Here is a 25,978-nt window from a genome sequence, read left to right as displayed (position 1 = left end):
CAGCCTAAGACACTTGACTTGCCTGAGTCCTGTGGATAGAAAGCTCCATTGCACAAAGGTGTCCTTCTCAAGATAGTTTGTTTTGCTTTTTAATAAATTAAAGAGGGGAAAAAAAGACATTACCTAAACAAACCACTAAATATAGGAGCAAAATAATAATGAAAGGATACTTGTTCTCCCTCCTTTAAAAAAGTTTTTCATTCAGTGACCTGGTTGTTCTGTTTGTCTTTAATTAGTGACTGTTTAAATCTGGATTAACAATAACATAAATAGATGCATTGCATTTTAATTGTAAGATAATGATTTGAGAGAAAGCTTTGGGTCTGAAGTAAACTACTGTATGATATGAAGTAGTCATGCAGTAAAGAAGAAATATTTAAGAAGTTTCTAGAGTTAATTACTACTCAAAATAAAACCGAGCTTCAACTCAGATATTTTCAGACCTCATTGATCTCATTGCTGAATCACGAAGAAACAAACACACATAACAACTATTATAAAACGTTGTGCTGGCTGATGGAAATGTTTCAGGCTGATTCTATCTGCCAGCATGGGTCACGTTCAGCATACAACGTTCTACTTCTAAGGCTTTCTCACCTCCAGTTTTAAATACAACTTTTGGGGGTAGAGATCAGGGATGTGAGGATGCGTGTTTAAACTGCTATGATGACATTGCCGTTATTCAGAGATTAAATCAAAAACAGAAAACATTTAGTCAATGGCTTATAAGATGGTTTTTAAAATTTAAAGCCCAGCTCCTCAGACCAAACACATAAACTATCAGTTGGAAGTGGCCTCTGCCAAACCAAGTTGACAAATTATCATCACAGGTGTATTTAGAACACCATAGGGAAAAAAAATTAGGTAGGAGGTAGCTATCTAGTTAAGTTTCTACTTGAGAGCTAATTAAAATCATCCTCAAAATCAGAGCAAACCTTATTTTAAAATCTTACATAATTTCCTTTTATTATTTATATCCAGCTATTTGGGTATGCCTTCAGATTACGCGAAATAAAAATTTCAATTTGTCTTAATTACATATTTTTCGCTGCTTTTTTGGTGCAATTTCACGCGAAACATCACAAGATGTACGGAGCTAGAAGATTTACAGGCAGCACCAGGAACAGAAACGGCCGCGACAATCAGCGTGCGTCCTGAACGTTGTGATTGCTTCTCTCTGGGACCGACTCCTGTTGGGTCCGCTTACACAAAGCTTCCCTTTAGCATCGGGTAGACAATTTCACACATGATGTCCCATCACTGACTTCACTGGGTTGCGGAGGAAATATTAATGTGTGTATGTGTGTGTTTTCTATGCAGTGCTTTTGATAGTGCATCATATCATGACACCCTACAAAGCAGGTTTTGGGGGGCATCAAAACCACTTCAAAGTTCTCACTTTTTAATTTATGGTAGTTCAGCAACTGGCTGGGGGATTCTACATCAGGTTAAATCAGAGGCATCTTGTGTTATTCTCGTTCTAATAAGGAACAATTTGGCATTTTGAAAAATGACCTACAGGTAATCAGACTATATAAAGACCTTTGAATGTAAAAAAATGTTTTTCTATGCCCTCTCCGTGTTTTCTTTTCTTTTTCCTTTTTAAAATTTTTTTTTGTAATAAGCCATTAAATGAGCTGCAAATGTCAGCAGATAAAGTTTAACTCAGTTTTCTCGGTACATTTGTCTTCAGCTATTGCTAGGAATAACATGAAGAGAGCAATCAGCCACTCAGAGCTATTGCCTGCTATCTACCATAATACGAATAAAATCGATATCATGTTATACACATGAAAAATGATTTCGGGGTAAATTCAATTTTATTTTTCTTCAGACAGTACTTTAAGGAAATATAATATTGGAGATGGAATACAGTATTGCAATGTAAATTGAAGTATGAAAAATGATCAAAAGCAAAAAAAAAAAAACAAATCTTGGGAAGAAAGTAGATGGACTGTTGTCAGAGTGAACAGGTGGTAAAGACGTCTGTATATGCCTCTCTCTCCTCTGCCATATATACAGCCATTACTGTTCAGAATTAATCTTCCATTTATTTATAAGCTTGTGTTAACTATTTGTAACTAGAAGACAGATAAGTTTTATTATTACTTATCAAAGATACAGTTGAGATTAAATTTGTCTTGAAAGATTTTATAAAGTATTCCATGATAAGCATGGTGCTTACCACCATGCTGTGGACAGGCAAGATGAGGAAGATATGTCTTCAATGGCCAATGAGCTCCTAGTCTAACAGCGAAGATGACATAGAAAGGGATTACTGAAAATGTTAAGCATTTATTTAAAAAATGGTAGAACACGAAGGAAAAAGTCTTAACACCGTCTGTTATTCATAGCCAGGATTACAAATACGTAATGCTGTTTTTTTTTTTTTTAGTACTGTTTTTGGAGCACTGTTAAATAAATACATGATTTTAGCAAAAAAAAAAGTTATGCATAAAAAAGTTTTCAAATATTTATTCTTCTTTTTTTTTTTTTTTTTTTACACTTATTTGATTCAGGTGAGATTAGGACTGGCTTAAAATAACTGACATATAAAATCTGAAAAACTCTGCAATCAATCTGAGTGTTTTCTTACCTTGTCCCTCAGGATGTCTTATAGATGTAGAAATTTATGGCTTTCAGAAAGTATAAAAGGCTTCAAAGAGAGTGCAAATACTCATTTGTCTCTCTTATGCTCTCTATTCAATTTTTAAAAAAGAGTTAGAGATAATTGCTGGAAGGTTTTGCTGATATTCAACATTGGTTTCCATTAAATATTGGAGTATTTACTGTGTGCACACAGTTACTGCAGATATTACTGCTATAGGGAATAAATGAAATAACGTATAAAACAGTCTTACCACAATTTTAAGACAAGGAAAGTCGTCAATATGCATTAGCTACATAGCTCAGTTTTAGGACATAAGAGATGTTATCAAATAATATCAGTGAATGGAACACAAAGTTATAAACATAAAAATTCTTGTTTCTGTTTTCTGGTTCTTCCTAAAATTTCTTCATTCTTTTACCTATTTGCTCTATAACCTTCTTAGATGATTTTATCCATTTGTATAAATATAATTACTGTTTAAACCCAGATTGCCAAGTTGTTGATTCTGACCCACAGTGACCCTATAGGACAGAATAGAACTGCCCCATAGAGTTTCTAATGAGCGTATTGCGGATTCTAACTGCCGACCTTTTGGTTACCGGCTGTAGCACGTAACCCACTTTGCCACCAGGGTTTCCAATTACTATCTATCTGTTAGCAATTTCCCAATATATATATGTCAAGCATTAAAAAAAAAAAAAAAAAAAATCTTAAATTGCAGAAGCCACCATGAGACAACTTTTACTCTCCCATCTATGTCATGTAGCACAGGATCTCAGCCAGTCCATTAGTAATTTATCTAAAATCTGCCTAGTATCCATCTGCTTCTTTCTCTCTTCACTGCTAACATCTTGACTCAATTCCCATGGCCTCTTCCCACTCCTGTGCTAATAATCCCCTGATCAGTTCCACGGTAATCACTCTCAGAAAGATTGTACCCTTCAAAAAGAGTAGGGAACACATTTAACCTGTTCTTTGTTCTGTCAGGAAACCCTGGTGGCTTAGTCGTTAAGTGCTATGGCTGCCGACCAAAGGGTCATCAGTACGAATCCTCTAGGCGCTCCTTAGAAACTCTGTGGGGCAGTTCTACTCTGTCCTATAGGGTCGCTATGAGTGGGAATCGACTCGACAGCACTGGGTTTGGTTTTGGTTTGGTTTGTTCTAGAAATGCCCAATTGTCAACACTTCACAGATAAACCTTCTAATCTTCCCGTGACTCTATTCCAATCCATGTCATATAAGGAAGCAAACAAAAAAGTGCTAGAATAAACACTTCGGTCCATTTTTAACTCCTTACGTTCTCCATTGGATAAAACATCCCCGACACATTAGATTCAGAATCCGACAGCTCCGTTGCCTCATTACTAGTGGATCCTATACTATGACTTAAAGTAATAGCAAAAGGCTTCATTCATTTTTAATCTTATGCCTGGGGCAGGGTTTGGTAGAATGGCCAAGATCTCTCTCTCTAGGTGTTAAGCAGACCTCGATAGAATTATGGCCCAGGAGAAGCTGCCATGCTCAGTGATGTCTACAGCTAGGAGCCTGGTCTATTGAGGCTGAAGCTGGCTGCTGGGGCTGGCCACTTCTGCAGAGCATTCAGCAGATAGCCCCAACTCTAGGTGTGGCTTCTAGGGGGCAGTTGCTGCTGTGGCCCACGAACTGTACATCCTGGGACTCAGCCCCTGCCTCCCTGCAGGTGGGGTAGAACACTCGCCACTATGTCACCTCAAGTGATGTTGAAAGAGTGTATGGGCTCAGTGGTAAGGCCTTTAGGTCTCATTCTTAAAATATATAAAAGCTCTTGTTGGAGAACCTGTTCCTTGGGACAGTTTTCTAATCCCTCAGGTTCCTTAAACACATGTTCGATTGTCCTCTGGACTGTAAGATCTCGATCTTTTGTGACTTTTCTCCCAGAAAGTGGGCATATTTGGGCATATACTCTAGTCAGGGCCTCTAAAATTAGCTGAAAGTCTATGAAAAAGAAAAGTTGCAGATAGAGAAAGGCAGAGGGAATTTATATGCAGACGGAATAATGTCACTGCTGCACTAGGGGTTAGTCAAAAGAATATATACGTTTATGTGTAGTAATGTCATCGTGGAACCCTGGTGGTGCAGTGCTTAAGAGATCAGCTGCTAACCAAAATGTTGGCGGTTCAAATCCACCAGCCATTCCTCGGAAACCCTATGGGGCAGTTCGACACTGTCCAGTAGGGTTGTTGTGAGTGGGAATTGACTCAACGACCATGGGTTTCGTTTTTAATATTACTGTATTCTCAGTAAGTCAACAACCCAGAGATAACTGAATGTTTTGAGAAAACGTTAATAGAAGTTTGGGAAGATTGCTTATTGGCTAAATGTGTCAGCAACCTTGATCATTGTTTAGATGTAAATTTGATTTGCATTCTTTGGAATTTAAGCCTATTTTGTACCTTCAAAGTATCAGGAGTTTGATTCTGCTGTGCCAAGTTCTCTGTATTACTAGTCCTTGGGGATTCGATGTCTTCCATACGAAACATAAATATTATACAGCATTTTAATGTTAGTAGTCTGTTCAAAACAACTGTTACAGAAGTGTCACGACTATAAGTCTGAGGCATGGTACTATGTGTTTCAATATAATAATAACAATAATAATAGCTATCACTATATTTTTTTTTTTAGAATATGCCAGAAACTTTGCATGTATTATTTCTAAATCTTACTAAAAAAAAAACCAAACCTGTTGCCATCGAGTTGATTCCGACTCATAGCAACCCCATAAGACAGAGTAGAACTGCCTCACAGGTTTTCCAAGGAGCAGCTGGTGGATTCAAACTGCTGACCTTTTAATTATCAGCTGTAGCTCTTAACCACTGCGCAACGAGGGCTTCTGCTACAATCCTACAAATTAGGTATGTGGATGGTATAATATTTGAGGTATTATATTAATATATTTTTTCCTCCCTGTATTTTCCCTGGACCACTCTTGCTCCTCGCTACCCTTTTCTAAGTGGTCAGTCTTGTGCTTATTGTTTCCAGCGACTTATGGAACAGGATAGAATATAGAATTCCCCTCTGCATCTTTCTAACCCCCAGAGTTATGAGAACATTAGATCATAGGCAAAATATCTTGACCATAAGAATTATCGTTGTTGTTAGGTGTTGTCCAGTCTGTTCTGACTCATACCGACCCCAAGTGCAACAGAACTAAACACTGCCTGGTCCTGCGCCATTGCCACAATCATTGCTATGTTTGAGCCCATCATTGCAGCCACTGTGTCAAGCCATAAGCGACCATAAGCGCCAGGGGACATATTCACTAAGATTAGATGGAGTTTTTCCTTCCTGGTGTGAAGTGAGATGGTGGGAACAGAAAAGTTATGGGTCTCAGAGCATGAAGGACCTGTTCAAGTTTCGAGCAGAACAGTCAGAGAGACAGCAATATTTCAGAGGCGACGTGGCTACATGAGCCAATTAGGCCAAGGGGGACCACTGGCAACTTCAAAGATCTCAGAGTCCCAAGTAGAGCTAGGACCCAATTGAGAGCTTTCAGGTTCTCAGGGCAATGTTGATAGAGGAAGGACATCTCAACAGGAACCTGTCAGGGTAGATGACTCTTGGACCATATGACCCCAGTCTTGGGACTACATAAACATAAAACAAGGGCACAGTTTCTTGGGAAGGGATAAAAAGTACCCTGCCCGGAAGAGTCTGATAAAATAAGATTGGGCCAGCCCAGTAGGATAACTCTTCCTTGACTTTCTGTTTCTTGCGATAACTAAACATATCACTGAAATACCAGCAGTGTTTAGAGAATATACTTTGTTGGTTTCTTGCAATAACTAAATATATCGCTGAAATACCAGCAGCGTTTAGAGAATATAAGAATATATTTTGTTGAATTGGATTAATCAATGGGAATAATTTATAGATTTTACCCGCTTGTTATCATTTAGCAATGCCCTCTGGCTACGTATGTGTCTGATTTTCCAGTTTTATATATTTTCTGAATCCTGATCTAAATCAACTCTTATGTAGTTGAAAATGTACTGGAGTTGGACGTTTTTCAAAACATGCAATTTTTTTCATGATTCCTTTCTGTCATGAATTTGGTGAGTAAAGTTTTGTTTGGCATTTTAAGGACTGAAATTGTTGCAGCGGACACTCTCATCAGTGCATCCTAGTGCATAAGTTATGGTGCGCCTGTAAATTTCCACCCTAATGCATTTCTCTTGCTACATTTTTGCTTACAAAGATTTTAGCGTCACTTTATTTAATTGAAGTCAAATGATGTTTACCTTTCAGTGAGGCAGAAAGAAAAAAATTGCATTTGTGAGCTACTATAATTCAAATTGAATTTTCTTATCGAATGCTAGAAGTCTTTAGTGCCAAACATTTATATATAAATTTAAAACGAGTGCTAACCTGTGACATCTACTCCATCAGACGGATAATGAAGACAACACGGTGACTGAGATTGTAATTGAATACAAGCAAGATATTGTTGAGTCATCAAACAACACAGAATACCAACAAATGATTCTAGATGTGAAAAGAACAATAGCTGATATCTGCAGACATCATCACTTTATAAAACAAATGACTGAGTGAATACTGAGACAATAAAATCCCATAAACGTTTTTAACAGTAGAACTTTTTGATATTTTTATATTAACATGTTTGTGTCTGCCAGATGCTCCTTGGAGACGCTATGGGGCAGTTCTACTCTGTCCTATAGGGTCGCTATGATTTGGAATCGACTTCACGACAGTGGGTTTGGTTTTTTTTTTTTTGGTTTGTATTTTTGGTAAATAATTCAGAAAAGCTTCTGTATATTGAGTCCGGTTCTAGATGAGGTGCTTGTTTGTGACTGACCCCAGGAGTTACTTGCATGTGAATCACAGTTTTGGAATCATTCCCAATCTAAAGTAATGTCTGATGCCATTCTGAAACTTCGAGTTTCTAGGGACTTTGGTAAGCATTCATTACAACACACCCTAAACACTCATTACATCATCGTCTTATATGTGTTTATGGTCCAATGGCGATCCTGGTTCTGATGCTAGAAAGCTCCTGCAACACCCACCAAAACCGAGGAAATAAATATATGTTCTGCATGTTCACTCCCATATTTTTGACCTTCTAGTTGGAAAAGTATTTTAAATCTAAGTGAATTTTGCCTTCGGCCCTAATGTTGCGTTAAATTCCAAATGGCTACGGATTTCTCCCACTCCTATGCGTACACCCCTTTGCAGTGTGACTTTGCTGCTTGTTTCATTTGAAGCTGGGCCTGGCCAAATGACTTGCTTTGGCCAATGGGACATTAACAAACTTGGTGCAAACAGAGGTCCCTTGTCACTAGCCCTTTCTCTTGCTGAGAACCCTTCTTTCCCATGTAAACAATGAGGAGGAGGGACCACAATGAGTGGCTCCAGCTCTCCCAGCCAACCCAGCCAGTGGGTGAAGCCGTGCTCATCCATCAAGTCCCAGTCAGCCAGCCCAGATCACAACAACTGCTGGGCTAATCCACGGAAAGTGAGAAATAATATCTTTGTTTTATTAAGCCACTGTGCTTGCTATGGAGTCCTCGTGGCACAATGGTTAAGAGCTCAGGCTTCTAACCAAAAGGTCGGCAGTTTGAATTTACTGGCCACTCCTTGGAAACCCTGTGGGGCAGTTCTACTCTGTTCTACAGGGTCGCTATGAGTCGGAATCGACTTGTCGCCAAAGGGTTTTAGCTATGTTTGATACGACGTGTTACGCAGCAAACGCTACTGGATAGAATTATATTTCAAGAGGAAGTGAAGTACCAAATAAAGCAGTAAATCCATTTTACCCCCACTTGCAAGCCCATCTATTCTGACCTTGTGTTGTGATTCCTATTTTAGATTCCTCCAGACTTAAATACAGATGAAAAGTTCAAACCCCATCATTCCATTGCTTTCCTCACTACATACGCAGTCCCCAATCTTGACTTATTAGCTTAAGTTAACTTCTCAGTTGCTTCTGGTAAATGCTTGCTTTCTGGACTGAAAACAGTACTTTTCTTTCATTTTGACATTTACTTTTTCAGTGAACACATATTCTATATTTGTAGGTGTTATTAATTAAATCTTTTTTTTTCCAAATTATGGCTCAACATCCCCCATGTAGAAACTACTTTATAGGCCTACCTTGTTCCTGCTTGAGTCTATCTTGAGTCTACTTAGATACTCATCAGGGTTCTTTCTGATCTGCTACAATCTGACCCTCTGCTCTACATTCCTGGTGCCTTAGACACTATCTTGAATTCTTTGGCTTGGGCATCTGGCTTAAAATATAATTTGAGGAAATACATCTGAGGGAAGATTTATTGTTATTTGGACCTACAAGAAGCCAGGGTAAACTACGACCTCTGTGTTCTGACTTGAAATATAATGGAAGCCATCATTTTCTAAATAGATTGCCCTTGTGCCCCCAATTTTTATCATTAAATTTACTCCTTAAAAGAAAATTCCCTTGGCTTTCAGAACTCACTAATTCTATGTTAGAAAGAGCTACCTTTATCAGTCTCCTAGCAAAGGGAAACAGCAAGAAAATGTCACCCAGAAAGGAATGTTTTGAAATGGGGAGGAATAGAGGAATAGAGGTAAAGATATGCAAACCACTGGGGTGTTCTTTAAGAAAATTAATACAGTAGAGTAATTATACAGAGATTTGAAGTCAGAGAGACCAGGGATCAGACATTGTTTCACTATTTACTAATTATCTGTGTGACATTGAGCAGTTAAAATCCTTTGGGCCTCATTATTTTTTCATATGTAAATTGATGGTAATGCATCCTTTCAAAAAGTTGTTTTGTAGGGAAACTCTGGTGGGGCAGTGGTTAAGACCTACATCTGCTAACCAAAAGGTCAGCATTTGGAATCCACCAGCCACTCCTTGGAAACTATGGGGCAGTTCTACTCTGTCCTATAGGGTTGCTATGAATTGGAATCTACTGGACAGCAATGGGGCTTTTTTCTTTAGAGATGTATAGAAGCCCCAGTGGCCCGGTGGTTAAGAGCTTGGCTGCTAATCAAAAGGTCAGCGGTTTGAATCTACCAGCTGCTTCTTGGAAATCCTGTGGGGCAGTCTTACTCTGTCCTAAAAGGTTGCTAGGAGTCAGAATCGACTCTATGACAATGGGTTTAGTTTTTTGGTTAGAGATGTGTTATAAAGCACTTATATCTCCTCGAAGCTTGTAGTCCTTCAAAGTGTGGATGATGGTACTTGTGCGACGCTTTAATGGGGTGGCTATGGTGAAAAGGCTTTAGGGATTTCTTGGACAGGAGGGAAAAAAAGTGAACTACAGGTGAGGATGGACAAGATTAAAGGCAAAATTTACTTCCCCTGTGGTTTTATCTGTAGCTAACTGAAGTCTTAATGTCTTAAAGATCTATCTCCTTAAGACTTAAATAAGAGGGTGCTAACCTGATTTGAGCAGAGCCCTGGTGGTGCAGTGGTTAAGAGCTATGGCTGCTAACCAAAAGGTCGGCAGTTGCAATCCACCAGCTGCTCTTTGGAAACTCTATGGGACAGTTCTACTCTGTCCTATAGGGTCACTATAGTTGGAATTGACTCAAGGGCAATGAGTTAATCTGTTTTAAAGTGTGCAGATGTCCATCTTGTAATAAGAAAAATCATGGCTTTTCGCCAAAAGAGAATTCAGTGCTGGAGTGCGTTATGTGCGATGTTACTAAGTCTTTATGCATCTACGTATTATATGTGTGTATGTATGCACGTATACATGTGTGTATATTCAAATGTATGACTGTATGTATCTATCCATCTTTAGTGAATAAATAGTGCTTGTTCAATTGTTGTTCTGCAAAATATGAGAAATGCTCTGAAATTAATAATGTGCTGGATTCTAGAAAACTGTATTAATCAAGGATCAGAAAACAAGACAACTAAACAAAGAGGTGATTTTTCTTAACAGGAGAAGTGGTGCTAAAAATATGGTATTATTACATAAAATAGATTGTATTATTGACCACAATATGAATGGGCCATTGGTAATTCTTTGCAAAATACATGAGAGAGAAAAGTTTAATATCCTCAAAAAATGATAAGCTCCTAAAAATAAATAAGAAAGTGAGCATACCAAAAGAAAAAAAAAAAAGGACAGGAGTAGGTACTGAAATAAGAAAAAAAGAAATGTTGAGCCTGCACTGCTGGCCAGCTTCTTTTTCTGTTCAGTCCTGCTGTCTCCTCCTTCCTTTCATAGATATTGATCCCTAATACATATTTTGCACCCAAAATCAATGGTAGCTTCTGCCTTGAGAGACCTTGAACTGTAACATTGATGAAATGTAGATATGAATGACATTTTTGGGAGGAGGTTTGTGTTTATACCTAGTCTCTTTGTCCAAGCAATTCTACAACTTGTAGTTTATTCTAAGGAAATAATACAAAATGTACTTAAAGCTGAATATTCAAGAATGTTCTTGGCTTCTGTTAAAGTGAAAAGTGACATTTATCTAAATAACTTAGAATTAGGAATTGCTTCATGTCAATTAAGGCAGTTAAGAAAATGTTTTAGTTATGCATGTTTATTTAAAAAGAGGTCTACTGTATAGTTTTAGCAAAAACAGTAGGTTACATAAGAGTGTATACATAATAAACTCATAGCATACTAGTTTTTTTTTTATACTAGTTTATATATTATATACATCATAAAGTCTTCATGAACTATACTCATTGTGTGATTACCTGTGGGTGATATATAATCATATATGTATATTACATATAATCATAGAAGAATTAATAGAAACTAATTTGAAGCACATATAATGAAATGTTTTGGTTTTTTTTTCTGATGATGGTATAAATGACTATTATTTTTTTCTTTGTGATTTTCTTGTACTTTCGAATTTTTCTACAATTGTGGTGAATAATTTTATCATCTGTAAATATGTATGTTGTTGTCTTTATTAGGTGCCAGTTCCCACTCATAGTGACCCTATGTACAAAACTCATACAAAAATTTATACACATACAGTTTTGTGACATTAGTTGCAATCCCCACAGTGTGACACCACACTCCCCCTTTCCACCCGAGTTCCGTGTGCCCATTCAACCAGTTCCCACCCCTTCCTGCCTTCTCATCCTGCTTTTGGACAGGAGCTGCCCATTTGGTCTCGTATATCTGATTGAAATAAGAAGCACATTTCTCATGTGTATTATTTTTTGTTTTATGGTCCTGTCTAATCTTTGTCTGAAGAGTGGACTTTGCAAATGGTTTAGTGCTCCCTTAAAAAGCTAGAAATAGAAGTACCATACAATCCAGCAATCTTACTCCTAGAAATATGCCCTAGAGAGATAAGAACTTTCACATGAATAGACATATGCACACCCATGTTCATTGCAGCACTATTCACAACAGCAAAAAATGGAAACAACTTAAATGCCCATCCTTTGATTTCTTGACTGCGACTTTGATTGTGGACATTGATTGTGGACCCAAGTAAAATGAAATCCTGACAGCTTCAACATTTTCTCCATTTATCATGATGTTGCTTATTGGTCCAGTTGTGAGGATTTTTGTTTTCTTTATGCTGGGGTGTAATCTGTACTGAAGGCTGTGGTCTTTAATCTTCATCAGTAAGTACTTCAAGTCTTCTTGACTTTCAGGAAGCAAGGTTGTGTCATCTGCATATCATAGGTTGTTAATGAGTCTTCCACCAATCCTGATGCTGTGTTCTTCATGTAGTCTAGCTGCTTTCATTATTTGCTCAGCATACAAATTGAGTAGGTATAGCGAAAGGATACATCCTTGACCCACATCTTTCCTGAATTTAAACCATGCAGTATCTCTTTGTTCTGTTTGAGCAACTATGTACAGGTTCCACATGAGCACAATTGTTTTGGAATTCCTATTCTGTGCAATGTTATTCATAATTTGTTATGATCTGCACAGTCAAATGCCTTTGCATAGTCAATAAAACACAGGTAAACATCCTTCTGGTATTCTCCATTTTCAGCCATGATCCATCTGACATCAGCAATGATATCCCTGGCTCCACATCCTCTTCTGAATTTCTGGCAGTTCCCTGTCAATGTAATGCTGCAACCATTTTTTAATTGTCTTCAGAATCATTTTACTTGCATGTGACATTAATGATATTGTCTTGGTTATCTATAGCTGCCATAACAGAAATACCGCAAGTGGATGGCTTTAACAAAGAGAAATTTATTTTCTCACAGTCTAGTGGGTTATAAGTTCAAACTCAGGGCGTCAGCTCCAGGGGAAGGCTTTCTGTCTCTGTTGGCTCTGGAGCAAGGTCCTTGTCCTCAATCTTCCCATGGTCAAGGAGCTTCTCAGGTGCAGGAAAGCTGGGCCCAAAGGACATGCTCTGCTCCTGGTGCTGCTTTCTTGGTGGAATGAGGTCCCCAACTCTCTGCTTGCTTCCCTTTCCTTTTGTCTCTTGAGAGATAAAAGGTGGTTCAGGCCACACCCCAGGGAAACTCCCCTTTACCTTGGATCAGGGAGGCGACCTGAGTGAAGGCGGTGTTACAATCCCACCCTAACCCTCTCAACATAAAATTACAATCACAAAATGGAGGACAACCATACAATACTGGGAATCTGGGAATCATGGCCTAATCAAGTTGATATATACATTTTTGGAGGGGGAGATAATTCAATCCATGACAGATATTGTTCAATAATTTCTGCATTAGGTTGGATCATTTTTCTTTGGAATGGGCACGAATATGATGTGTTCTAATTGACTGGCCGGAGATCTTTCTTCCAAATTTCTTGGCATAGATGAGTGACCACTTCTAGAGTTGTATCTGTTTGTTGAAACACCTCAACTGATTTTCTGTCAATTCTTGGAGGTTTGTTTTTTGCCAGTGCCGTCAGTGCAGCTTGGACTTCTTTCTTCAGTACCATTAGTTCTTGATCATGTGCTACCTTCTGAAATGTTTGAACACCCACCAATTCTTTTTGGTACAGCAGCTATGTATACCAGTCTATCTTAGTTTGGAAGCTCTGCTGAAACCTGTCCACCATGGATGACTCTGCTGGTATTTGAAATACCGGTGGTGTACCTTTCAAAATCACAGCAACACTCAAGCCACCACAATACAACAAACTGACAGACAAATGGTGGTTAAATACATACACAAACATACATTTAACTATCTTTTCATTTTCATGTTGAGCTACTTACTCTTACCGAATTTGTTCACCTGATTTTGCTTTTCATTATGCCGAAATCTTTGTATAAACACAAGCCTAGTCGATTAAGTGCTCAACTACTAGCTGAAAGGTTGGCAGTTTGAACCCACTGAGATGTCTTGGAAGACACACTGATGATCTGCTTCCAAAATTCACTGCCTTGCAAATCCTGTGGAGCAGCTCTGCCCTGTACATGTGGGGCTGCCATGCGTTGGAAGGCGACTAACAATAAGAAGTCACGAGGAATAGATTGTGTGTGTGTGTGTGTGTGTGTGTGTGTGCATCTAACTGAATTCCTAGTGTTAAAGGAAAGTCACCTAACTAAAAAAGAGTTTCTGCCAGGCACTGTTCTACATTGCTATTATAAAGCTGAGAGTTTGGGTAACATATTTAATGTGCAGTATTATCCGAGTGCTGTCTTTTTGATGAGTTATGGCTATAATGTATCATCAAAGCCCCATCACGTTGATATAGTACTCTAAGAATTTGTTTTTTAAACAAATGAAGTTTCGACATTCATTAAAGTGATATTATTCTGTTGTTTAAGAACAACTCAAAAAGTTAAAAAAAAATACGTTTTGAAGACTATCTAATTTTACTTAGAAAACTCATTAAAATACAAAAAAAAAATCCTTTTTTTTGTCATCGTTAATCATCGCCAAAACCAAGTTTCTTGAAAATCTTCAGTGAATCAAGATAACCACTCATCCTTATAAGATTTTATGTTTTATTCCAGTTTCCTTAATTAAAAAAGGGAAAAAATTAAAATCATATAATATTTGACAGTTTTTAAAAATGTATATTCTCCTTTCGCCTTCATTCAGAAATTTAGACTTTTTTTTTTCTCCAAAATCACATAGAAATTTCACAGTGATCACTGTTGTCACTAAAGTATGGAAATAAATGTAATCATGTCATGTCCAATGAATGAGTCTGTGGCTTTGTTTCGTTTATCATCTCCACTGAAGCGTTATATAAATATGCGTAACCTTCCTTTCTTTGCTGAGTTTTTACAGCATACGTAAATTCATTAGTAGGTGAAACATGTCGGATTTAGATGATTGGCTGAATTCCCAGCGTTTTTTTTTTGTTTTGTTTCCCTTTTGTTTTCTGAAGTTCAAGGGTGTTATAGATTGATTTATTTTTTTTTCTACATATGCTCCACCTTTTATAGTTAGTGTAGAATGTCATTTCTAATGTTTTGAGTAAGTAATAGGATCATAGAACATTCTCAATTCTTTTGTTTTTTTTATTTTTCTGACTATCAAGAAAGTACTCTATTACATTAACATATTTATAAAATTGTTTGATTTTTGTGGCTAATAATAAAGATAAATAACCTTTATTGGTACTTTTTTATGCCGCAAACAACGGTAACTAATTACTTGAGTTTACTACAATCTTATACAGCAGTTAGGCTTTTTTCCTCCGATGTTAAGCAAATCAAAGGCCACACAGATCATAAATATCAGGTGAGGATCCAAACTCTAGAATCTTAGCCCCTTTTTTTGTTGTTAGTTGCTGTCAAGTTGGCTCTGGCTTACAGTGACCCCATTTACAACAGAACGAAATGCCACCCAGTTCTGTGCCATTTTCTTGATCACTGGTATGCTCAAGTCCACTGTGGTGGCCACTGTGTATTCTGAGTACCTTCTAACCTCTAGAGCATCTTCCAACATCTTCTAGCACTATATCGGACAATATTCTGCTGTGATTCATAGGGTTTTCACTGACTGATTTTCAGAAGTAGATCACTAGGCCTTTCTTTCCAGTCTGTTTTAGTCTGGAAGCTCCACTGAAACCAGTCCCCCATGAGTGACCCTGCTGGTATTTGAAATACTGGTGGCATAGCTTCCAGTATCATAGCAATAAGCCAGCTACCACAGTAAGACAAACTGACTTACCCTCTAAATATTACCAAAGACTAAGACGATTATATACATATATTAACTTTATTCCTAAGTGTCTCTGTTCATTCCATGCCATTCAAAACATATTGACCTAATGTATACTATTTTCCAAGAACCGTTCTTGGGTATTCAGGCAGACAAAGCTCCTGTTCTTAGTCCACTCGTCTAGTAGGAAAAGACATATTAATCAACAAATCAAACAACATGATTTGAGAAAGTGATAGTATCAAAGAACACAAAGCAGTGTCCTGGGATAGAGAGTAACTGTGTGGTGATGTATTTGACAGGACGACCAGAGAAGACGTCTCAGGAAAGGTAACATTTGTTCACAGGTCTGAATTCTGAGAAGCAGCCAGCCATCCAAAGATCCAAAGGATTGGAACGGGCTGCTTAGCCATGACATGAACAGGACCTACCCCATTTTTCTTTCTTCTAAACTTATTCTTGACTGCTCAGTTCCTTTTTCCTTGTTAAATTTTTACTAATGACTAATGTCCTTTTCAGACTGTGGAAAACAAATGATATGATCTAAGAAAGTCTTATGATCACTGAAAACACCCCAGGAGACCAGTCACCCCTGGGCAGATGAGATAATACCGGGGACCATGATCACCAAAACCACCCCAGGAGAGAATGACATTCAAGTTCCTGAAACCCATGATTTTGCCCTATAAAGCTTTTAGCTAATCTTCACTTGGGGGAGACAGGCTTTGTCCCCTGTGAATGGATATACAAAAAAGCTCTTGCTACTCACCTCACCCTTGTCTCAAGAATTGGCCATCTGTGGCAGGTGGCTTTGACCCATGAAATTTCAGTAACAGAATGAGTGCTCCAGGTTGGGCACATCATTAAGTTTAAAGGCTTAGAGGAACGCTAAGAATTTATTATTATCATCATTTTGGTTGGTTTGCTGCTATTTCAGCTAAGAGGAATAATTAGGATTGCTATAGGTGTTTAAAATCTATTGACATTATTATAATATTATAAAAATATTATAATTACAATTCAGTAAATATATTTTATCTTCCATTTGCAAGCCCATCTGTTCTGACCTTGTACTGTGACCTCTAGCTATTTACAAAAAATAAAAGCAAGTTTGATATATAAGAAAGACCAAAAACAAGATAACCAACTATATCTTAGAGTAAGCTATTTTTTTTTTTTTTAAAGCACCCTAAAATCCATAGATTCCTGAAATACTGAAAGCGATTTAGATTGGCAAATGTTTTCAGGGGAGACAGGTGGAGAGTCTATACTCAGAACCTGTCTAAAATCCTGTGTGATTTGTAGATCGGTTCCCCAGAAGCACCAAGACTTAATAGTATTATGGGAGGATTATGGGGGTGCAGGTATTGAGCGATTGATTGATTTTGTATGTTTCACGGGTACCCGTTGGGTTAATATCCATTTTCTGTTATTCTTGAGAGATGAGGAAAAATTTAAACGTTAAAAACAGGAAATTTTTATAAGAACTATACTTCGTTATAGAAACTCTGGCGGTGTAGTGGTTAAGAGCTACTGCTGCTAACCAAAAGGTCAGCAGTTCAAATCCACCAGGCACTCCTTGTAAACCCTATGGGGCAGTTCTACTCTGTCCTATTGGGTCGCCACGAGTCAGAATTGACTCGACCACAGTGGGTTTGGTTTTGGTTTGGTTTTACTTCATTATAGGTAAGGAAGGTAATTTTCATGAGCTGCTTGGATTGGGAAACCAAAACAAGCTCGTTGCCCTGGAGCCTATTCTGATTCATAGCAACCCTATGGGACCGAGCAGAACTCAGGGATACCCAGACAGGGCTGGGTGATTTGAACTGCTGCCCTTTTTGGTTAGTAGCTGTAAGTCTTACTTAACTGCTCACCACCAGGGCTTCAGCCCTCTTCTATACACAGAGTGATGTAACTTTAGCCATGTGAATGTAACCTCATGCCAGCAGGACACTCAGACCTAGTCCATCAACCCCTTCTATCCTTGCTTTGGTGTTGTTAAAAATAAATACACCTTTATCTCATCCATTCTGTCATCTTTCCCAAGGCTCTGTTAACATTTTCCCCTTTCCCCTATCTTTGAATTCCCTCTTTTCCGACTATTGTTAAATTTCCTATTTTTTATCTTCACTTCTATTACTGACAAAATACACCACAAAAAATCCAAGAAAATCAAACAAGAAAAGAATCATAGACAACACATGGTATTTTTGGAAGTTAGTTAGAGAAATCTTTAACTGTATCATTTCCATAGTGGGGAGATAGTTATTTGCCAAATTCTGAATTCTCTGTATTTCAGCATTTGTAGGTCTCAATCACGAGCCCTGCTAGCACAGTGGTTAAGCTCTCTGCTGCTATCAGCAAGATTGAAGGTTTGAACCTACCATTCGCTCTGCGGGAGAAATATGTGGCAATCTTCTATAAAAACTGTGGGCTTGGAAACCCTACGGGGCAGTTCTACTCTATCCTGTAGGATTGCTGTGAGTTGGAAAACGACTTGACAGCAACCAATTTGGTTTTGTTCGTTTTAGGTCTCAATCTTACATGACTAAATTACACAAATGAATGTATCCTTTAATATAAGGAGCCCTGGTGGCACAATAAGGAGCTCTGTGACACAGCGGTTAAACACTCAGCTGCTAACGGAAAGGTCAGTTGTTCAAACCCACCAGTCGCTGTGTGGGAGAAAGATGCCGCAGGCTGGATTACAGCCTTGGAAATCTTGCGGGGGCAGTTCTACTATGTCCTATAGGATCGCTAGGAGTTGGAATCGACTGGATGGCAACAGGCTTGTTTTTTTGGTCTTTTTGGTGGCACAATGGTTAAGCACTCTGGTGCTAACTGAAGTGTTGTTGGTTAGAACCCACCAACTTCTCTGTGGGCAAAAAGACCTGGCAAACTGCTCCTGTAAAGATTACAGTTTAGGAAACCCTATGGGACAGTTCTACTCTGTCTAACAGGGTCACTATGAGTCAGATTTAACTCAATGGCACACAACCATCATATCCTTTAATATAAATTAACAGAAAGATCAGAATGAAACATAAGCATCCTTAATTTGTTTAGTGTAACTTCCACAATCTTTGCTTGTTCTTGGGAATAACTTAGTTTTCTTATCATTTCATTCTCTTGTATATTTTTTAAATTTTCTTCAGCTTTCTCAAACTTTCCAGCTTTTTTTTAAGGAATAGCTTAGGCGCCTGGATAGGTTGCTAGCATCCGTTCAAAAATAGAAATATTCATCATCACTTTGCTTATCTGAGTTTTAAGGAAGAGGGAAAGAGCTTTTTTAACGAGGTCTTAAAATATGACATGGATCTTTTATCAAATCACTTTAAAAATGGCAAGATCTTAAAGTTGAAAAATTATAAATATTTAAAGATAACTGGTATATAATTGTAATTTCATTACATACCCTGAAATATTTGCATAGATAAAATATGTGCAATAAATGACCAACTAATTCTTTTCTTTTGGAGAGGCAATTATAAGGCTACCAAAAAATGAAGAAGAAGAGAGAAGCAAATTTTTATCAGAAGGTATTTGGTGAACTGCTGGACAGACTGTATCCTACAGAAGTAACGAAAAAACAACAGGTTAGAGAAATGCTCATATATTAAAAACAAATAAATAAATAAATAAAACCTGGGCTGGCAGAATCATTTCATATAAGGGCTTTACCAGATAAGTATTAAATTTCAGACATAGCAAACAAATTTTTATTTTTTTATGCTCGTGACACATTAATTGTGAGCCAGAAAGTACGGTATATTACACATAGAATCAGATCTTACTTGATATTAACTATATGACAAGATTTTTTAAAATTATCTATTATCCTATTATTACAATTTTATATTGCTTCTCTCTCTATCTCTGCATTTAGGAATCCTGATAAGTCACCAGAGAGTATGTTAAAAGCAAAGGGAAGAGGAATCAATAAAAAAAAAACCCAGAGATCTAAGCTGACATTCAGTTTTTATAATTGCATCCACAAAACTCACTTTATTTAGATTATTTAAAATCTACCCACATACCGTTGTTTCTAGCATTCAATTTCTTTTTAATTGTAGTCATGTTTTCATTAAAAAAAAAATTGGGGAGTCTTGATGGGAGCCACTTTGGCTTCTCTTGGATGGAATGAATCGCACAAATGCAACCTGGAAGTACATCTGATCCGTACCCAGCCCACGTGGACAGACCTCAGGAGCAGTGGTATCTCCCATCTCCAGTCCTCCCTTAAGCCTGCCCAGTATATCTGATACTGCACTTCTGTGATCTGCAATTTCCATTTGGTTTCTTTTTATACTTCCCATTACTCTTCCAGAATCTCTGCGTGTTCACACATAATGTGCATCCTTTTCTTTCACAGACTTAGGAGCTTTTTTTAAGTTTTCCTCTTTAAGTCCAACACCTGACATATCTCACAGGCTGTTTCTATTGACTTTTTTTTTTTTTTTTAAATGAATCACACTGTTCTGATTCTTCACGTAGTTTAGTGATTTTTTTAAAAAATTGAATGCTGAACCTAGGTGGATAATATGTTGTAAGGACCTGGATTATACTGTTTTCCTGAAATGGTTTTTAAAATTTGTTTCAGCGCGTTCTTAAATTACTCCTCGATCCTCTTGATCTTATCAGCTTGCTTTGCTTTGTTTTGCTTGTTTATTGGTGTTGGAACTGGTCTATTTTGGTTTCGTCCTTAGAACTAATAAAAAACTAAAAAAAAATTTTTTTTTCCATGGCCTTTATTCAAGTGCATAGTCCTTACTTACAAGGTGAGGTCTTTCTGGGGTCTTAACAGATCACAGGAGGTGCTCAGACAGGTCTCTCCACTCTGGCTGGTTGGAATGCAGATGTCTTCCTGGCCTGTATGGCTCCTATTGTCTCTACTTAGCTCTCAGCCCTTTGGGTGCTACTCTCTAGTCTTCATGGGGTTTTACCTATGCATGTCAAAAGTCCCGTGGGAACACCCACAAAGAATTCTGAGGCCTAGTTCATGCATAGCTCCTTCCTCTCAGATTCTCTGCCATGCAAATTCCAGCTTCTTCAGCAGCAATGAACGTCACTTTCTCCTTCCACAGCTGGGCAAGGCTGCTGTGATCTCTAAAATCTCTACTTCTCTACACTGAGTTCACAAAATACTTCTCAGAAGGCAACCACAATGAACGTGGTAGTCACTCCCTGTGTTTCCCTCCCCTCAAGAATCACTATTGTTTGGAGCCTGTTTTCCAATGACTTAAATATTTTCTTAGTATTCCCTTTTTATTCTACATTCTGTAAGATCATGAGAGTGGATACCATGTGTATTTAGTTCACTCATGTATTCCTACATGTAATAATTATGAACAACCATGATATGGACAACAATAAATAATGGCACTCCATCCAGAAACTTCTTTCTCTCTCTCTGATTTTTGCTCCCATTCTTTCTCTTATGTTCTCTCCCAGCATACACACCCACACAAACTCATCCATACTTACCCAGGTATTTCTTTATGTAATCGGATCCTATCTCATTTTTCTACAAATTGCTTTTGTCACTCGATACATATTTCTATTTTTCTTTGTAAGAATATGATAGCCAACAGTATCTAGAAGCTACTCACTTATAAAATCTATAAATGTTGGTAAGTGTATAAGAAATACCCTCTCAGAGAGAGTTAATAAAAATTACAGAGAGGTGGAAAGGAAAGAATAAAAAGCTGAAATTCAGAGTGTAAAACAGTCTCTTGTTGAGGATATCCAGGAAACCCCGGTAACGTAGTAGTTAAGAACTACGGCTGCTAAACAAAAGTTGGCAGTTTGAATCCACCAGGAGCTCCTTGGAAACCCTATGGGGCAGTTCTACCCTGTCCTGTAGGGTTGCTGTGAGGCAGAATTGACTTGATGGCAATGGGTTTGGTTTTTTTGGGTGAAGATATTCGGGAAGAATTGCACATATTCATATCTGTAAGGTTGGGTTTGTGAATAGTCTATGGTCCTGTCAGACTTAGGCCCTGAACCAGCACCAGGTTAGGTGTTAGAACTGACACCACCGCCTAAGACTGAAACCATTTGTGGAAAAAAAAATTGACTACTCTATCCAGCTACCCCAAATCATTTAATGATGTGAAGTAACTTTGATACTGAAACTAGGTAAGATAGTAATCTAAATACAATTTAAAAGCCGATTGCATTTTAGGAAAACAAAAAAATCAAACAGCTAATAAAACATTATCAAGTGATTTAAAAATAACAATTGTAACAGAATTACCTTTCTTCCCACACTATAATGAGGACTGAGTAACAGAAAGGTTAATTAATGTCATTTCCTAGATTAACGAATTGAAGGAGAAAAACAACACGATCATCTTAAATTATGTAGAAAAGTGTTTATACTCAATACTTACTCATGGATGAAAATTTCTTAGAAATTTTGAAAGAGAAAAAGACTTCCTTAAATGGGAAACGAACTTAGCAAATATCTACAGCAAATTTCATATATCCATCTCTCTCCCTATCCTATGCTTGTACCCAAATTCCTAAACTTGTCTCATTTTGTATCCATCATCACTGATTTCAGGTCGTGCCTTAAAGCTGACCATGAGTTGTGTTACATTTCCTTAGTCCATTCATTTCCCCACTCTCCTAAACAACTAGTTCATACTCTGTCTTTTCTCCTGAAACTTCCAAACACTCCTGCATCATCCTCGCTTTAAGATGATGATCTTACTTGTTTTTCCACTAAGAAGACTGAAGCGGTCAGAAAAATATTCTTCACAAGATCCCAACATATCGTCTATCAACCACCATGGTTTTTTGCCCGTATACAGGCATTTCTACTAGAGGACCATATATGCTTTGCTGAAAAACCTCATGGCTCTGCAAAACTACGTACTGAAAACACAGAACCTATATAGAAGATCATGTTGGGGTAGACCGGTAAAAACGAAATGAACTTTGTTAGTAGAGAATGAGAAATAAAAGCTGTAACAATACTAATTAAAAGTATTGTTAACTTTAAATGTATACAGTTATTCGGGGAGAGAAAAATAGGAGCTCCTTTGCAGCTTTAAACCTTTGGGCTTAAGCTTGCTCATTGGAGTTGTAGGACCTTGAGGTTATTCACTCCTAGTAGAAACCGGTTTCATCAAACTGAACATCTTAGTTCTACACCATCCGTGTTTTAAACGACATATGAAATACCTTCACAGCGGCTTCAATTGAATTGTCATCCTCCCCAGATATCTTACTGTCCATGAAAAGTGTACCAGTTCTTGGGGAGGGTTGCAAATGGCATTAATGAAGGCATTTTTTAAAATACTTGTTTCATTTTTTAATATAATTTTTATAATTTCTATTTTTTCTTTAATTTTAATAATGCTTGTCTTTGATTAATACATTTCTTATGAACCAATACAAGTTCTTGTTATTCTGACGTCTTTCCCTATGTACTAATCGGTTAAGAGATAATTTATATGAAAAACACACAAACAGACAAGAAAAACAGAACAATATAAAACATTGAGCCAGAGCCTGGGCTTCCCGAGGGTTGTGCACATACTGGGGGAGGGAGGTGTCAGCGGAGTGGTGGCCAGGTGTAGCTGCTCGACCTCCTCCCCACAGCGAGCCAAGGCTCTGGGACCCTTCAGTCCTCCACTGCCCCAGTTCTAAGCCAACCCTCTGGCTCACCAGCCTTCCTTCCTTTTGCCACCACTGCCAGCCCAAGGATGGGCAGTCAGGGTAACTCACTTTGCCACCTCAGTCTGTGAGGCTGAGGTTCTCTTTTCTCCCAGGGTGCAAAGAAGACACCCGGGGTCTCTGCTTTCTCTCTAGCTTCCCCAGAGATGTGGAGGTTGGCCATCAGCTACTCTGGGGCCATACCCTTACAGAGCCCAACTTAGGTCAAGTGTCCACCCTTTGGATCAGTCGCCACAGCCACGATGGGGAATGGGCCTATTCCATGTGACAAGAGATACAGGGACTTTTATCTGGATTATTTTTAGGCTCATATTCTTCTGCTATGAAAAGCAAGCTACCTATGTGGCAGACACATGGGATAACCCTTACAGTATGCATCAGACAAAATACTGAAGCAAACTTTATTAAACCAAACTTTTAACAGTTATTTAGATAATCAGTCTTGGTATAGCAGATAATCTAGCTGAAAAATGTATGTTTTTTTTTTTTTCCCCCATGACTAAAGAATGTGCTGCTGAGGGCTTACAACTGGAGGAAAAATACTTGTCCATGGAAATGCAGGGCCTAGAATTTGTAGTGAAGCACAGATGCATTTGTTTGTGTTCAAGGAAGAAGATTCCTATTCAACCTAGTGCTGTGGATTTGTCCATCAAGTTTAGGAATATGAAGCCGTATCCTTAACAAAATCAGCAATACGGATGATGTTGCCACTGCAGATAGAAAGATCATTATCTGTTCGGTCTGGTACCACAGGCGGTTTGAAGAGGAGACATGAAGAAAAAGACAATTTTGCAAACATGCAAGTGGCAAGTGAACAAATTGACTCAAAAGCAACATTACAAAAAAAAAAAGCTTGCTATAGGGTCAGTTCTAATTCATAACAACCCCACGTGTGTCAGGATAGTACTGTGTTCTACAGGGTTTTCAATGGCTGACCTTTTGGAAGTAGATCTCTAGGCCTTTCTAGTGAAGTGCCTCTGGGTAGACTTGAACCTCCAACTTTTGGGTTAGCAGCTAAGCGCTTTAACCGTTTACACCACCCAGGGATTCCAGAATACCTAATAAGCATCTTAAGCTTAGCAAGTCCAAAACTGAGTTCCTGATATTTCTTCCTAAAATTGCTACGATGACTGTTTTCCTAATTCGGCTAATAGTAATTGCATTCTTTTGGCAGCTCAGACCAAAACCATGAATTCAGTTTTGACCCTACTCTTTCCTTAACACTCCAAGTCCAATCCCGAGCAATCTTAGCTCATATAGCAAAACCTGTTGGCTTCGAAATATATTCAAATTTCTCACCATCTCTACTGCCACAAGTCTAATACAAACTACCATAAAACCTCTTATGAATTATTATAAGAGCTTCCGGTCTGTTTCTGTGTTTCTGCCTCTGGCCCCTTATTCCATTCTTAACATAGCAGCATACTGATCCCAGTACAACCGAGGTCATATCACGCCATTCTTGTGCACAAAGCTTTCCAAGGCTTTCACATCTCATTTGGACTGAAAGCCAAAATCTTACTTTGGCTACAGGACCCTACATAATATTGCTCCTTCTAGTCTGTTCTCCAGCCACTGGCTCTCAAACTTTGTCCAAATGTTCCAGACTGAAAGCAAATAAATGGATAAAGGCATAGTAGGCAAGATGTTAATTTTGGACAAAGTCGACTTTAAGGTAAAAAACATTAGTATAAACTAGTAGGAAGATCACTTCGTAATGATAAAATTTTAATCTATGAGGAACTTATAATTTTGAATTGTATGAATCTAAAAACTTAGCCTGTGAATATATAATCACCACCTACCTGTCACTGTGCAGTACTGTGGTGGCTTGCCTGTTGCTGTGACGCTGGACGCTGTGTCACAGGTATTTCATATACCAGCAGGGTCATCCATGGTGAGAAGTTTCAGTGGAACTTCCAGATTAAGGCAGACTGGGAAAAAGGCCTGGTAATCTACTTCCAAAAATTAGTCAATGAAGAACAATATTTTCAGAGACTTCAGTTTACTTACTTCGAAGGTGTCATGAGGAGGGATTGATTGCCGGAGAGGGACATCATGGTTGCTAAAGTGGAGGGCCAGGGAAGATGAGGGAAACCCTCAGTAAGGTGCATGGTAACAATGGCCACAGCAGTGGACTCAAACATACCAAGGATCATGAAGATGAAGCATGAGCAGTGTCTTAGTCGTCTAGTGATGCTATAACAGAAATACCACAAGTGGCTGACTTTAACAAAAAGAAGTTTATTTCCTCACAGTAAAGTAGGCTGAAAGTCCAAACTCAGGGTGCCAACTCCAGGGGAAGACTTTCTCTCTCAGTTGGCCTTCTCATCAACCTTCCCTCAGACTAGGAGCTTCTCTGCACAGGGACCCCAGGTCCAGGCAATGCGCTCTGCTCCCAAAACTGTTTTCTTGGTGGTATGAGGTCCCCAACTCTCTGCTTGCTTCTCTTTCCTTTTTATCTCTTGAGAGATAAAAAGTGGTGCAGGCCACACCCCAGAGAAACTCCCTTTACATCAGATCAGGAATGTAACCTTAGTAAGGGTGTTACAATTCCACCCTAATGCTCCTTAACATAAAATTACAATCACAAAATGGAG

General features: G+C 38.2%; 1 pseudogene; it reads left to right on the top strand.

Annotated features, from left to right (window-relative positions):
- Positions 1–1,086: 1,086 nt before the first annotated feature.
- Positions 1,087–24,323, top strand: LOC111751268 (serine/threonine/tyrosine-interacting protein-like; annotated as a pseudogene).
- Positions 24,324–25,978: the final 1,655 nt, after the last annotated feature.

The sequence above is a fragment of the Loxodonta africana genome, chromosome 19 (genome assembly GCF_030014295.1).
Source record: "Loxodonta africana isolate mLoxAfr1 chromosome 19, mLoxAfr1.hap2, whole genome shotgun sequence".
NCBI classification, from domain to species: domain Eukaryota; kingdom Metazoa; phylum Chordata; class Mammalia; order Proboscidea; family Elephantidae; genus Loxodonta; species Loxodonta africana.
Note: the sequence above shows the minus strand (reverse complement) of the source record. Positions and strands in the feature narration are given on the sequence as shown.